We start from the raw sequence: 11,780 nt of genomic DNA, 5'->3' as shown, positions 1-11,780 counted from the left end.
GTCCATATTACCTAAAGTAATCTACAGATCCAATGTAATCCCTATCAGAATTCCAATTACATTCTTCATAGAAATAGAACACAGAATCCTAAAAGATATATGGAATCACAAAAGGCCTCAAATAGCCAAAGCAATCCTGAGAAGAAAGAACAAAGCAGGAGGCATCACAATCCTAACTTGAAAATATATTACATAGCTATAGCAATGAAAATGGCATGGTACTGGCACAAAAGCAGACTCATAGATGAATGGAACAGAACTGAAAGCCCAGACAGAAAACCACACATCTGTAGTCAGTTAATCTCTCACAAAGGAGCCAAGATCATACAATGGAGTAAGGAAAGTCTCTTCAGTAAATGCTGTTGGGAAAACGGGACAGACACATGCAAAAGAATGAAAGAAGATCATTATCTTCCACCATACACAAAAATTAACTCGAAATGGATAAAAAACTTGAATCTAACACTTGAAACCATAAAACTCCTAGAAGAAAATATACGCAGTACAGTCTTTGACATCTGTCTTTGCTGCACCCTTCCCAATACCATGTCTACTTAGGCAAGGGAAAGAAAAGAAAAAATATACAAATGGGACTACATGAGACTAAAAGCCTTCTGCAAGGCAAAGGAAATGATGAACAAAACGAAAAGACAGGGCCGGCCCCGTGGCTTAATGGTTAAGTGCGCACTCCTCTACTGGCGGCCCAGGTTCGGATCCCAGACGCACACAGACTCACCACTTGTCCGGCTATGCTGAGGCCAAGTCCCACATACAGCAACCAGAAGGATTTGCAACTATGATATACAATCTAAAAATGGGCTGAGGATATGAATAGACATTTTTCCAAAGAAGATATATGGAAGGCCATCAGACACATGAAAAGATGTATAACATCACTAATTATTAGGAATATTCAAATCAAAACTACAATGAGAGTTCACCTTAAACCTGTCAGAATGGCCATAATTCCCAAGACAAAAAAATAACAAATGTTGGAGAGGATAAGGAGAAAAGCGCACCCTCACACACTGCTGGTGGGAATGCAAACTGGTGCAGCCACCAGGGAAAACAGTGTGGAGATTTCTCAAAAAAATAAAAATAGAAATACCATAACTTCCAGCTATCCCTTTACTGGGTATTTATCCGAAGAAATTGAAATCAACAATTCAAAGAGATTTATGCACCCCTGCATTCACTGCAGCATTAGTCACAATAGCCAAGACATGGAAGTAACCTAAGTGCCCTGCTACAGATGAATGGATAAAGAAGATGTGGTATGTATTATATACAATGGAATACTACTCAGCCAGAAAAAAAAGACAAGATTGTCTTGTTTGCAACAACCTGGATGGACCTTGCGGGCATGATGTTAAATGAAATAAGCCAGACAAAGACAAATATGCGTGATTTCACTCATATGTAGAAGATAAACATACACAGGAATGAAGAGAACAGATTAGTGGTTTCCAGAGGGGAAGGGGGCTGGGTGTTGAGTGAAAGAGTGAAATGGGCACATATGCATGGTGATGGATAAATGTTAGACTACTGGTGCTGAGCACGATGCAGTCTATACAGAAATTCACAAATAATAATGAACACCCGAAATTACACAATGTTAAAACCCTTTATAATTTCAGTAAAATAATTAAAAAAGAAAAAATAATTCATTCTTTTTTATGGTTGAATAGTATTCCAAGGTGGGGATATACCACACTTTGCGTATCCGTTCACCCATAGATGGACATTTGTGTTGTTTTCCGTTTTTGTCTACTATAAATAGGTTGTTATCAACACGTGTGTACAAGTCTGTGTATAGACATATGGGCTTATTTCCCTTGGATGGATTCCTAGGAGAGGAATGGCTGGGTAGACTTATGGAATTATTAAAGACGCATCCAAGCTATTTTTCACCAGCACTCGATGAGAGTTTCAGTGACTTGACATCTTCAACAACACTTGCTATAGTCAGTCTTTTTAATTATAGCCATTCTCAAGTGTGGTGGGATCTCATGATGACTGTCCCTTACATTCCCCCAATGACTCATGTTGTGAAGGAGAAGGCAAGCCACGCACAGACTGGGAGAAAACATCTGCAAAACATATCCCTAGAAAAGGATGTGTATTTATATTATATAAAGAGCTCTTACAACCCAATAGTAAGAAGACAAGCAACATGTCATGTCTTACCAGGAGACAGCAGGTCAGGCCTGTATAAGCACCAGGAGTCCCGCCAAGAAGATGAGGGTGAGGGCCCAGACAAGGAGGTCTGGGGAGACAAGTGATGGGGTGAACCACCTCCTGTCATCGCCCCAGTGCTCCTGCTGACCCCACTGTGCCTCAACCTTCCTTGACAAGGGTTGGCCAACTTTCCTCATCATCCAAAAACCTGTTCACATGGTTCTCTTCGATGAGGCACAACATCAAGATACTCGCCTCCTACCCTGGGCTGGGGCTTCCTGCAGGCTTACCAGGTTTCACAATAAAGGTGTCATCTCTGTTGGGAGAATATTCTGGAAGTGAATGAAATGGAGAATGCATGGGAGTGTGTTTCACTCTTTTTAATATAACTTTTTAGATACACAGAAAAATAAAGGGAACAGTCTCATAAACATCCATCATCTATATTTACCAATGTATATTCCATCCAATTAAAACAATATTTCATCAATGTATAAATTATTAACACTTGCCCCACTTGAATCATCCCACGTATTCAATGAAATATTAAAGTAAAGTAGACATCATGATGTTTCACCCCATTTTAGTTCCATCTCTAAAAAGTGAGCACACTTTGCTACAAAATCCAAGGCCATTATCACAGAACAAAAGTGTAATAAATTAAACCAAATTCATACCTCTGGGCACAGATGAGTGAATTTGAATGGACTTTCTTACGACGGCCGGGGGGAGAATGGGTCATCACAGTTGGCAAGCCTATGGGATCTCTCTAAATTTGTAAATTCACACTGAAAAGTGTTCTTCCGTGCCTAGAAACACATCATCCCCTTCTCCTTTATCTATTTGCTTAATATTCATTTTCTAGGATTAACCTACAATGTAATTTCCTGCAGGAAGTCTTTTCTGATTTCCGCCTGCAAGTATGAGTTTGTTCACATCAAACAATTGATAAGTTTCAATTCTCTATTCTTGTTATTGCCAGCTACAACATAAAGTCCAGAAGGGGAGGACACACGGCACCCAGTGGGCATGGGGGTAGGGGTGCAGTTCCCCCTACGTGTACCTCTATCCAGACAACCACTTAGAGGTGTGCTGTCTGATATGCAGCAGCAACAAGTCTCTTTTTGAATTAAAATTAACTTTAGTTAAATAAAATAAAAATTCTAGTACCTCAGTAACATTAAAAATCATTAACAATAAAGACCAGTCACAATACCATCCTTCGAGCACTCAACAACCATATGCAGCTATGCACTGGACAGCACAGATATAGAACATTCCACCACTGCAGAAAGTTCTAGAGCATTGGTGCTCATCTAGAGTGGGACTTGGCAAACTATAGCCTGTGGATCAGGAAAAGCATCCATCCCCAAACCTGCAAGTCTGCTTCACACACAGCTAGAGGCCCTCACTGACCATCTGGCCCAGTGGCTTTCAGTGCAGAGATAAGGAAACAAATGTCCAGAGAGGGGCGGTGACGAGTTTGAGGTCACAGAGCTGTCTACGAGAAGGTGAGGGCCACCAATATTACGCTGGTGTTCTTTTCTCTCTCTCAATGGTGGGGAAAGACTGGGGGACTGTGCCACCACCTGCCAGCCTGAGAAAGTTCAATGCTCTGTCAACCCCAGGCATCCAGAGTTCCCAGAAAGGCCTCACTTCCTTTCACAATGACCAGGGAGCCTTACCATCCCCAAGGACACTCTTCCTGTCCAGGGTCAAGTTCTGCAGTTGGGTACCATACTGGGTCAGCCACAGGAATTCCTCATAGATGGCAACTCTGTCCAGTCTCGGTGGCAAGGTACACAGGGAGTCCATTCCAGTGTGGTTACTGTGGAGGACAGACCTGGAAGGACACAAAGGATGAACAAGGGTGTCTGGAATACTACCGTGATTCTAGATACCCTGCTTTTGGGTCCTGTCCAAGAGAACTTTCTGCAGTAATGTAAACATTTGTCTGCACTACCAAATACACTCATTATTAGCCCCATGTTGTTATCGAGCACTTAAAATCTTGCTAGTGTGTGTGAGTGAGGAACTGAATTTCTCATGTAATTTAATTTCAAGTACGTAATTTATAAATAAATAACCAGAGGGAGAACATTTTTGAAACTTTGGAGTAGGGACTTTTGAAAATGCATAAAAACAATGAGAACACTGGTAAAAATGGTCAAAATCAACTTTTCAGAGCATAGAAATTTTTCAAATGCTTGTGAGAATCTGAGGAGGGTTTAGTGAAGATACACGGTAGAATCTTGATAAAGGTAGCAAATTTTGTGGCACTATAACTTTCAATATTCACATCCTGCTCTCACAATATCCTCCATAACTTTGAAAACCATCAGTCTTAGAACCATGGTGGCTGAGACAACCAGCAGCCAAGCAGCCATAATGGGTTTAGAGCTCTGAAAAGAACCATCCCCATCGAACTGTCACTAGCTGACCTGCCTGGCAGCTCCCTGAAAAAGCTCTATGTTCAGGGCTTGTCCTTACTTGACTCAGAGCTTGCCCAGGGTGGAAAGTCGGTCCCCAAGGCACTTGGTAAAAACAATCAGAGCTAATTGTTTTCTATTGTAGTGGCCTGAGGGAGTGATTCCAGCTGAGGCAGGCAAGAGGTGAGCCAAAAACTTAGAAGAAAAATTGGGGGAATGAGATGTCCACAGGGGGCTTTGAAAAGCTGCAGTGTATTTGTGGGCATCTAGAAGGCCACAAGTGCTCAGGGATGTGGCACGCTGAGGACAGACTTGAGAACATCTTAATCTCTCACCTCTAGTTGAAGGGTTGGCTTAATATCTGAAAACTTGATTATGTAATACACCATATTAATAGAATAATGGCCATACCACGTATTTTCAACCATATACATAGAAAAGAATTTCACAAAATACAACGCCCTTCATGCCTAAAAATGAAAACACTCAATAAATTAGGAATAGAAAACAACTTTCTCAACTTATAAATAGCATCGATGAAAAACCCAAGGCTAACACCATATTCAATGTGAAAGCCTGAAAATTTCCCCCTAAGACCAGGGACAAGACAATGATGTCTTCCTTCATTTCATATGTTAATAAGAGGTACTACAGGTTCTAATGAGGACAATTAGGCAAGAAAAAGGAATAAAAGAAACCCAGATTAGACAGGAAGAGGTAAAACTATTTGTTTTGCAGAGGAGAAGACATTGTATATACAAAAACCTAAAAAATACAACACCCCCATACACAATATGTGAATCATATCCCAATGGTGTATAAAAAATTTAAATTGCCCCATGTGGTTAGTGGCTTCACTATTGGAGAGCACAGTTAGATTGCTGATATTTGTTGAAAGTCTCCAGAAGAGGATGAGGAGCAGGATGCTGGAGGTTGGTGGCCTCAAATGTTAATGCTTTTCTCAACCCCCGATGGAGGTGGTTGGAGATGGTAGGATTAGCTGACAGGGATGTGGGGGAGAATGAGCACCATGTAAGTGACTTCCAAATCAAGGATGTGTCACGGGAGCTCAGAGCCATCAGCCATCAGCTCAACCAATGCTTCCAATCTCCTCATTCTACATCAAGTCGGTGACCAGGCAGGAGTGGAATATGTCTCACAGCTGGCTGCCTCTGTAGAGCTTGGTGACCTAGAACAAATGGGAGGGAGAGTGGGTGAGATGGATGTCTCCTGGGGATGCAGGTGGCCACTGGGCCAGTGAAAGATCACAGACCTTGGGGCAAAGGAGACCTGACTTCAAATCCTGGCTCTGCCCCTAACTCATTGTGTGACCTTAGGCAAAATACTCCCCTTTCTGAGCTTCAGTTTACCCACATGAGAAATGGGGAAGGCAGCTAGGACATCACCTCTGGGAAGTGAGAGAACCCAGACACGCAGGGAAAGTGAAGGATTGAAACAATAATGTAACAGATGTAAGTCAGGCAGAGGAATGAGGGTGCTCTCAGGGCAAGGAGAGACGGGAGAGGGGAGACCCCACCTGGTCCTGGGTGTCTCTCTGCAGGGCGGTGTACTCCGAGGATGTGGGCTCCAGGTTGCTGAGGTTCCAGCTGATCCTGCGGAAATGTAGCTGGTGCTCTCTCTGCATGCATAAACTCCAGGGTGCAGAGCCTGGAGCCACTGAGAGGAAGAGCAGACAGGTGGAGACTCTCAGCTCCCAGCACAGAGGCATGGTGGACAACGGGGTCAGGGTGGTGGGTGAAGACAGCGTCCACACTGGTGGCTGCCCCATCCTTCTCAGACCTGGGGAGAGAGGGACGTGGGAAATCTAGAGAGAGGTCCTGAAACCTCTGGTGTTTGTGCCAGAACAGGAAGGAGGAAATGGGAGGTGAGTGGGGAAACTGAGAGAGGGGTGGTCACAAAAGTGGTCATTAGGGGCAAGTGCTCAAGGGAGGGTCTTACCTGAGGGAGACCAGTCTGCCACTCAAGGAGAAGGGGCCCAGGCTGCTCTTCTTGAACAAGGATCCAGCTGGGGAGGAAGGAAAGGAAGATGAGGAGGAGGGACAGGGGTTGGGGGAGGGGCTGGGTGGGATTTAACCCACCAGGAGCTGCTGGGACCAGGGTCTCACCAGGCTCTGCAGGACCCTCTCAGTGGAGTTGAACGTGGCTGAACTGTTGATCCTGTCTGATGAATACCAGAAGGTGGAGATGCTGACACTGACTGTGAGGGTCTTCAGGTTGTGCCCCAAAGCTGCAAGACGAGAGGGAGAGCGATGGCCATCACTGAGAGCTGGCCTGAGACCACACCAGAGTCCTGCACTCTTTATCATCTGTCGTCTTCTCTCACAGTGGCACCACCACCCACCCGTGTGGTCACCCAAGTCAGAACCAGCATATCTGCTCAGCTCCTCCTCCCTCCCAGTAACACCCATTCACCTTGCACACTCGTCCTCACATACACTCCATCCCTGTCCCAACTCAAGTCTTAAATTCCTTCACCCAGACCAACACCCCAGCAGGCACACTGGTTGCTCTGTCTAAAGGATGTTCTACATGGACTACTAGAAAAATCTTTCTGAAATGAATACCTCACTAGGGCCACCACTGCTCTAGTACCACCCATGGCTCCCTATGGCCTTCACTGTTTAGTTCAACCTTCTTGACCTGGCACTCAAGGCTCTACTCAATCTGGCTCCTGCTGACCTTTCAGTCTCATTTTATCCATCTATTGCGGGTTAAATATTATGCTTCATGCAACCCAAATTCGTTTCAATTCTCCCCATACGGCATGTTGTTTCTGGCTGTAGTCTTTGCTCATGGAATCCCCTCTGCCAGGAAAACTCTTCATCCTCTATTTGCCAGGGTCCGTCCTACTCATTCTTAAAGACTCCATTCAGGTGAAAATTTCTCTAGCAAGCTCTTCCCCTCCAAATTATGCCAGGTGCCACTCCCCGAAACCTCCCACATTGTGTTATAATGGTGTGTTAATTCACAAGATTAGGGGCTCTCTGAGGGCTTGCCTTAGACTGAATCGTTGGTATAATCTTTGTGATCAGCATGATTGCCCTAAAACCAGAATTTCACACCCTGGCTTCCCAGCTCCTGGATCACAACTCGCTGGTAGGGGCTGGAGAGCTTCTCTTGGGAAGATAAAGGCACCCCCAGATACCTGTGGTGGCTTCTGGTGGCACAGGTGATGATCAAGTATGCAGGGATGTGGTGGCTGGCTCGGGAGCTGTGGCGAGGACTGTCATCAGGGAGGGACAGAGTGGGAGGAGCTTCCAGGCTCACCCGGGCTCCAGCAGTGGCTGTCCCAGGACCACCATTCACAGGTGAATCATAAATGAGAGTGAGGGGATGGGTCACTGTGTGAGTAGAGGGATGAGCAAGCCTGTGGATGAGAGGAGCCCAAGAGAGTGAGATGGGTGAATAAGAGAGACTGAACACAGAGGAGAGAGAGATGGACTGGCAGAAAACTGGACAGACAGATGAGATACCTGGAAAAGGGGGACCAAGGGCGGGGCTTCAAGAGAATAAAAGTGAAAACCATGTGGGGTCAGAATGTGGTGGAGAACATGTCTGTGTCTAAGGTTTTCTCACCCTGGGCTGGGACTCTGCACCAGAACCGAAGAGAGAGAGAAGGGATGAGTTAGGGCCATTCCAGGTCCTTCCCTCACCAAGGACAGCGGGTGAAGGAGAACAATTGCTCCCCAACCCCAAATGCGATGGGACCCAGGACATCAGGGCCAGGAATAGTCACTGGTGGTAGTCGGGGCTGCGGCTCCATAGGTATAACTTGTGGAGAGAAGGCGAGAGGAGCTGAGCAAGTGTTGGGGTGAACATAAAGGATTAAGAATGAGGGAGGATGTAGGGACGTGTGTGGGAAAAGCAGAAGAGAAGAGGGAAGGGGTGTTCAGGGAGGTGGCAACGAGGTGGAAGGTGGCTGAACTCAGCAGTCACACCGTGATGAGAAGACTGAACCCCGACCAGAAGGAGAGAGAGATGGATCAAAACTCACTTTAGAGCAATGGAGGCAACACAGAACTTTGACTGGCAGAGAGAGCGTGGCTGTAGCCCAGCCCCTCACCACTGACGTAGAGGCTGTCCCCGTCCAGGGTGAGGGAAACCAGGTGGGTGACGCCCAGGTTCTCATGGCTCAGCTCCCAGTAGAGTCGCACTCTGTCCAGCCCGGGACCGGCAGGGCTCAGAGTGGAAGGTGCAGACGGTGTCCACCCCGCTGGCTGCCCCACCCTTCTCAAGCCTGGTGGAGGAAGAACATGGGGCTGTGCAATACTGAGCAGGTTTCCTTCTGGGTGTGGTAAGTGGGAGAGTGGAAGGGAGGAGGCTGAGGGAGAGGCTGAATGGGCTGCTCTGATGTGTGGAGGGGCTCTCCTCGGTGTCTCCCGTCTGAGACAACCCCCTCACAAGTAAGGCCTGACTTCCTTTAGGATGTGGAATGGGGCCTGTGAGTGACCAAGTGGGGTGAACACACAGACCTGGGTGAGGGGGCGCCTGCAGGTCTACACGGACAGCAGCGAGGAGAAAAGCCAGTGCCCTGTGCCATCTGACACATGCAGGCAAGAAAGTACAATTACATTCTCTCGATTCTACACTCCAAGGTCTTTTCTTTCTATTTCTTTCTTACTCCACAGCCATCACCCAGACCTAGGGAACAATCACCTCACTCGTAATCTTCTTCCCAACACCTCCTGCCTCTTAAGTATTCAATCTTAACCCTCAGGTCCATTTTAACCAAAGTGCTTAGACCAAACGCCAATCACATCAGCCATCTGTTCACATCTCTCCAGAGTGTCCCCACTGGTCTTAGAAAAGAGTCCCAAGTCACGCCTGACCTGGTCCAGCATGTCCCCCTCGCTGGTCTGGCTCACACCTCTCCCCCTGTGTTGACTCCGCTCATCCATCCCTCTTCTCAGTTCATGGACACAACAGGCTCTCTGTTTCAGGGGTGTCCTCATGCGGGTCCCTCTACCTGAAACGCTCTCTTGAACACACTCCCACACCCTCACTCCAATTTACCCTTCAGACCAGCTAAATCCAGTCCCAACTCTAGCTCTCAAGCTAAATATCAGTCCTTCTCAAGAGGGCTTCCCTGCCCCCTCAGGTTGAGTCCCCTTGTGCCAAACTCCCACATCACTCTCATCATTTACTGTCTAAAATCCAAATTCCCAAATACAATATAAATTCCATGGAGGTGAGACAAGGTCTCTCTGGTTCTCCATGACCCCATGCATGTGGCCCAGGGCCTGGCTTATGAGATGAGGAAACATCCTGGTTTGTCTAGGACTGCCTTGGTTTGAACACTAAACATCCTGTATCCTGGAAAACCCCTCTGTTCTGAATAAACGAGGATGGTGGGTCACCATAAATTATACACTCAAAGACTGTTTATTGCATGACAAGCACACATTCCCCTCAAGAACGTCACAGGAAAACTAGAATGAAAAAGGCACAAACACACAAACACAATCAGTAGAGGCCAACAACTAAATACAAAATCATTTAACAAGATTCTCTGCAACATAAATCACCAGACTGTTCTTCCAGAAAAGATTCAAGAAACAAAGTTAATTCCCTTTAGAAGTCAAGGTGGAGACGCCAGTCTTTTTTGAGACTAGTGCCCTTCCCTTCAATCTACAGTGTTGCTTAGTATTCCTCCAAATGATTTGAAATGTCATAAAGAAAAAAATGCTCAAAATAAATCTGGCTACTGGTAAATTCAATTTTAAATTTGTTATTAATACAAAGTTCCAATCATCTTTTTCCCTGAATGCTCCTTTATTTCAAATTTTTGTGGAGGATTTATAGGACTTTAGAAGTCAAATTGAATGGGTCTAAGGAATGTTGCTGAGTATACCTGCTAATATTTAATGGGATGTCTTCTAATACTACATATACACGCAAAACATTTCTGTATTTAAATTATATATAAATTCTGACTTTTGAGTATTATGCAAGTAAATCTATATTTTCTACTATAATACACATATGCAGTTATTTACTTTTGTTTCATGTGTTCTTATTTGCGTATAACTGTACTTACTGAAACATTTACCACACAGAACCACACACAGCTTACCATTTTTCCATCCATCAAACATCAATAATTTTTCTCAAGATACCCTCACTCTCAGTGACTCCATGTGGTGACAACCCGAGCCCAGGAAAGCCCACTGGCAGGACTTCTGCACAGCGGAGGCTGCCGGAACCTGTTAGTACCAGGTCCACAGGGTACTCACCTGGTCACATGACCCATGGAGCAGCGAGGACAGGTGGACCCTGAGCCTGGTTTCACCTCAAACTTGAGCTCCACAGATGCTTTACGTGTCTCAGGGGGGGAAAAAAGTACATACAAACTTTTGAGGCCTTTTATAGGGTGTTGGATGTAAAGGCCACCCCATTCACTTTTATTTTTTTTGTATTTACTGATTTAATTGTAACTGTTGGCTGTGACTGGATTTTCCCGATTCCTATCCAGCCACCTGCTGCCCAAGATGGGAGAAAGCAGCTTCGTGCTGTGTGCACTTGAGTCGCTCAACTCACTTGGCTGGACAGAGACTTTTTGGTGACTCTGGACCCTTTAAACAAGCTTATCATTTAGGGACCCTGTAAGTGACTCGCTGACTTGTCAACATTTTCCACACTTCATTCAGGCCTCAGGAGATTTTCAGGCCCTGGAGCAGATTTCCCAACCTTGGCATAACTGACATTTGGGGACGGATAATTCTCTGTGGGGCCGTCCTGGGCCCTGGAGGATGCTGAGCAGCATTCCTGCCTCCCCCTCTAGAGGCCAGGAGCGCCCCCATTAGTAACAACCCAAACACCGCCTCCAGAAGCAGCTAAAGCTCCCTGGGGACAAAATCACAAGGAGGACGGTGGCGGGGACTCTGAGGAAGGGATGGCGGCACCCGGAGCCAGGAGGAACAGCAGCCTCGGGCGCCCTGAGCAAACAGCCCGGGGGAAAGGGGGCTGTGGGGGGATGGAGGTATGCTGGGCCCTGACGGTGCTGCCCATGGCCCAGGCCCCTCCCTGGACCCCTACCCAGCCGGGACCGCCCGCGGCTCACCGGGCTCCGCCCCTGAGGGCTAACGTCCACGGGAATCTGGTTCCAGCCCAGAATATGGGACACACCGCGCCAAAACGCCCCATCCATCCCAG

General features: G+C 46.3%; 1 long non-coding RNA gene across 2 annotated transcripts; it reads right to left on the bottom strand.

Moving 5' to 3' along the window:
* Nucleotides 1-2,417: 2,417 nt before the first annotated feature.
* On the bottom strand, nucleotides 2,418-6,774 carry LOC131402100 (uncharacterized). 2 transcript variants are annotated; one of them, XR_009218272.1, is made up of 5 exons: nucleotides 6,734-6,774; nucleotides 6,567-6,633; nucleotides 6,145-6,284; nucleotides 5,729-5,796; nucleotides 2,418-2,510 (listed from the first exon to the last, which is right to left on the bottom strand). It is a non-coding gene; the product is annotated as an uncharacterized LOC131402100 (long non-coding RNA). The 2 variants fall into 2 exon arrangements; XR_009218273.1 differs by having other exon boundaries at nucleotides 6,145-6,275.
* Nucleotides 6,775-11,780: the final 5,006 nt, after the last annotated feature.

Source organism: Diceros bicornis (assembly GCF_020826845.1).
Source record: "Diceros bicornis minor isolate mBicDic1 chromosome 30 unlocalized genomic scaffold, mDicBic1.mat.cur SUPER_30_unloc_2, whole genome shotgun sequence".
NCBI classification, from domain to species: domain Eukaryota; kingdom Metazoa; phylum Chordata; class Mammalia; order Perissodactyla; family Rhinocerotidae; genus Diceros; species Diceros bicornis.
Note: the sequence above shows the minus strand (reverse complement) of the source record. Positions and strands in the feature narration are given on the sequence as shown.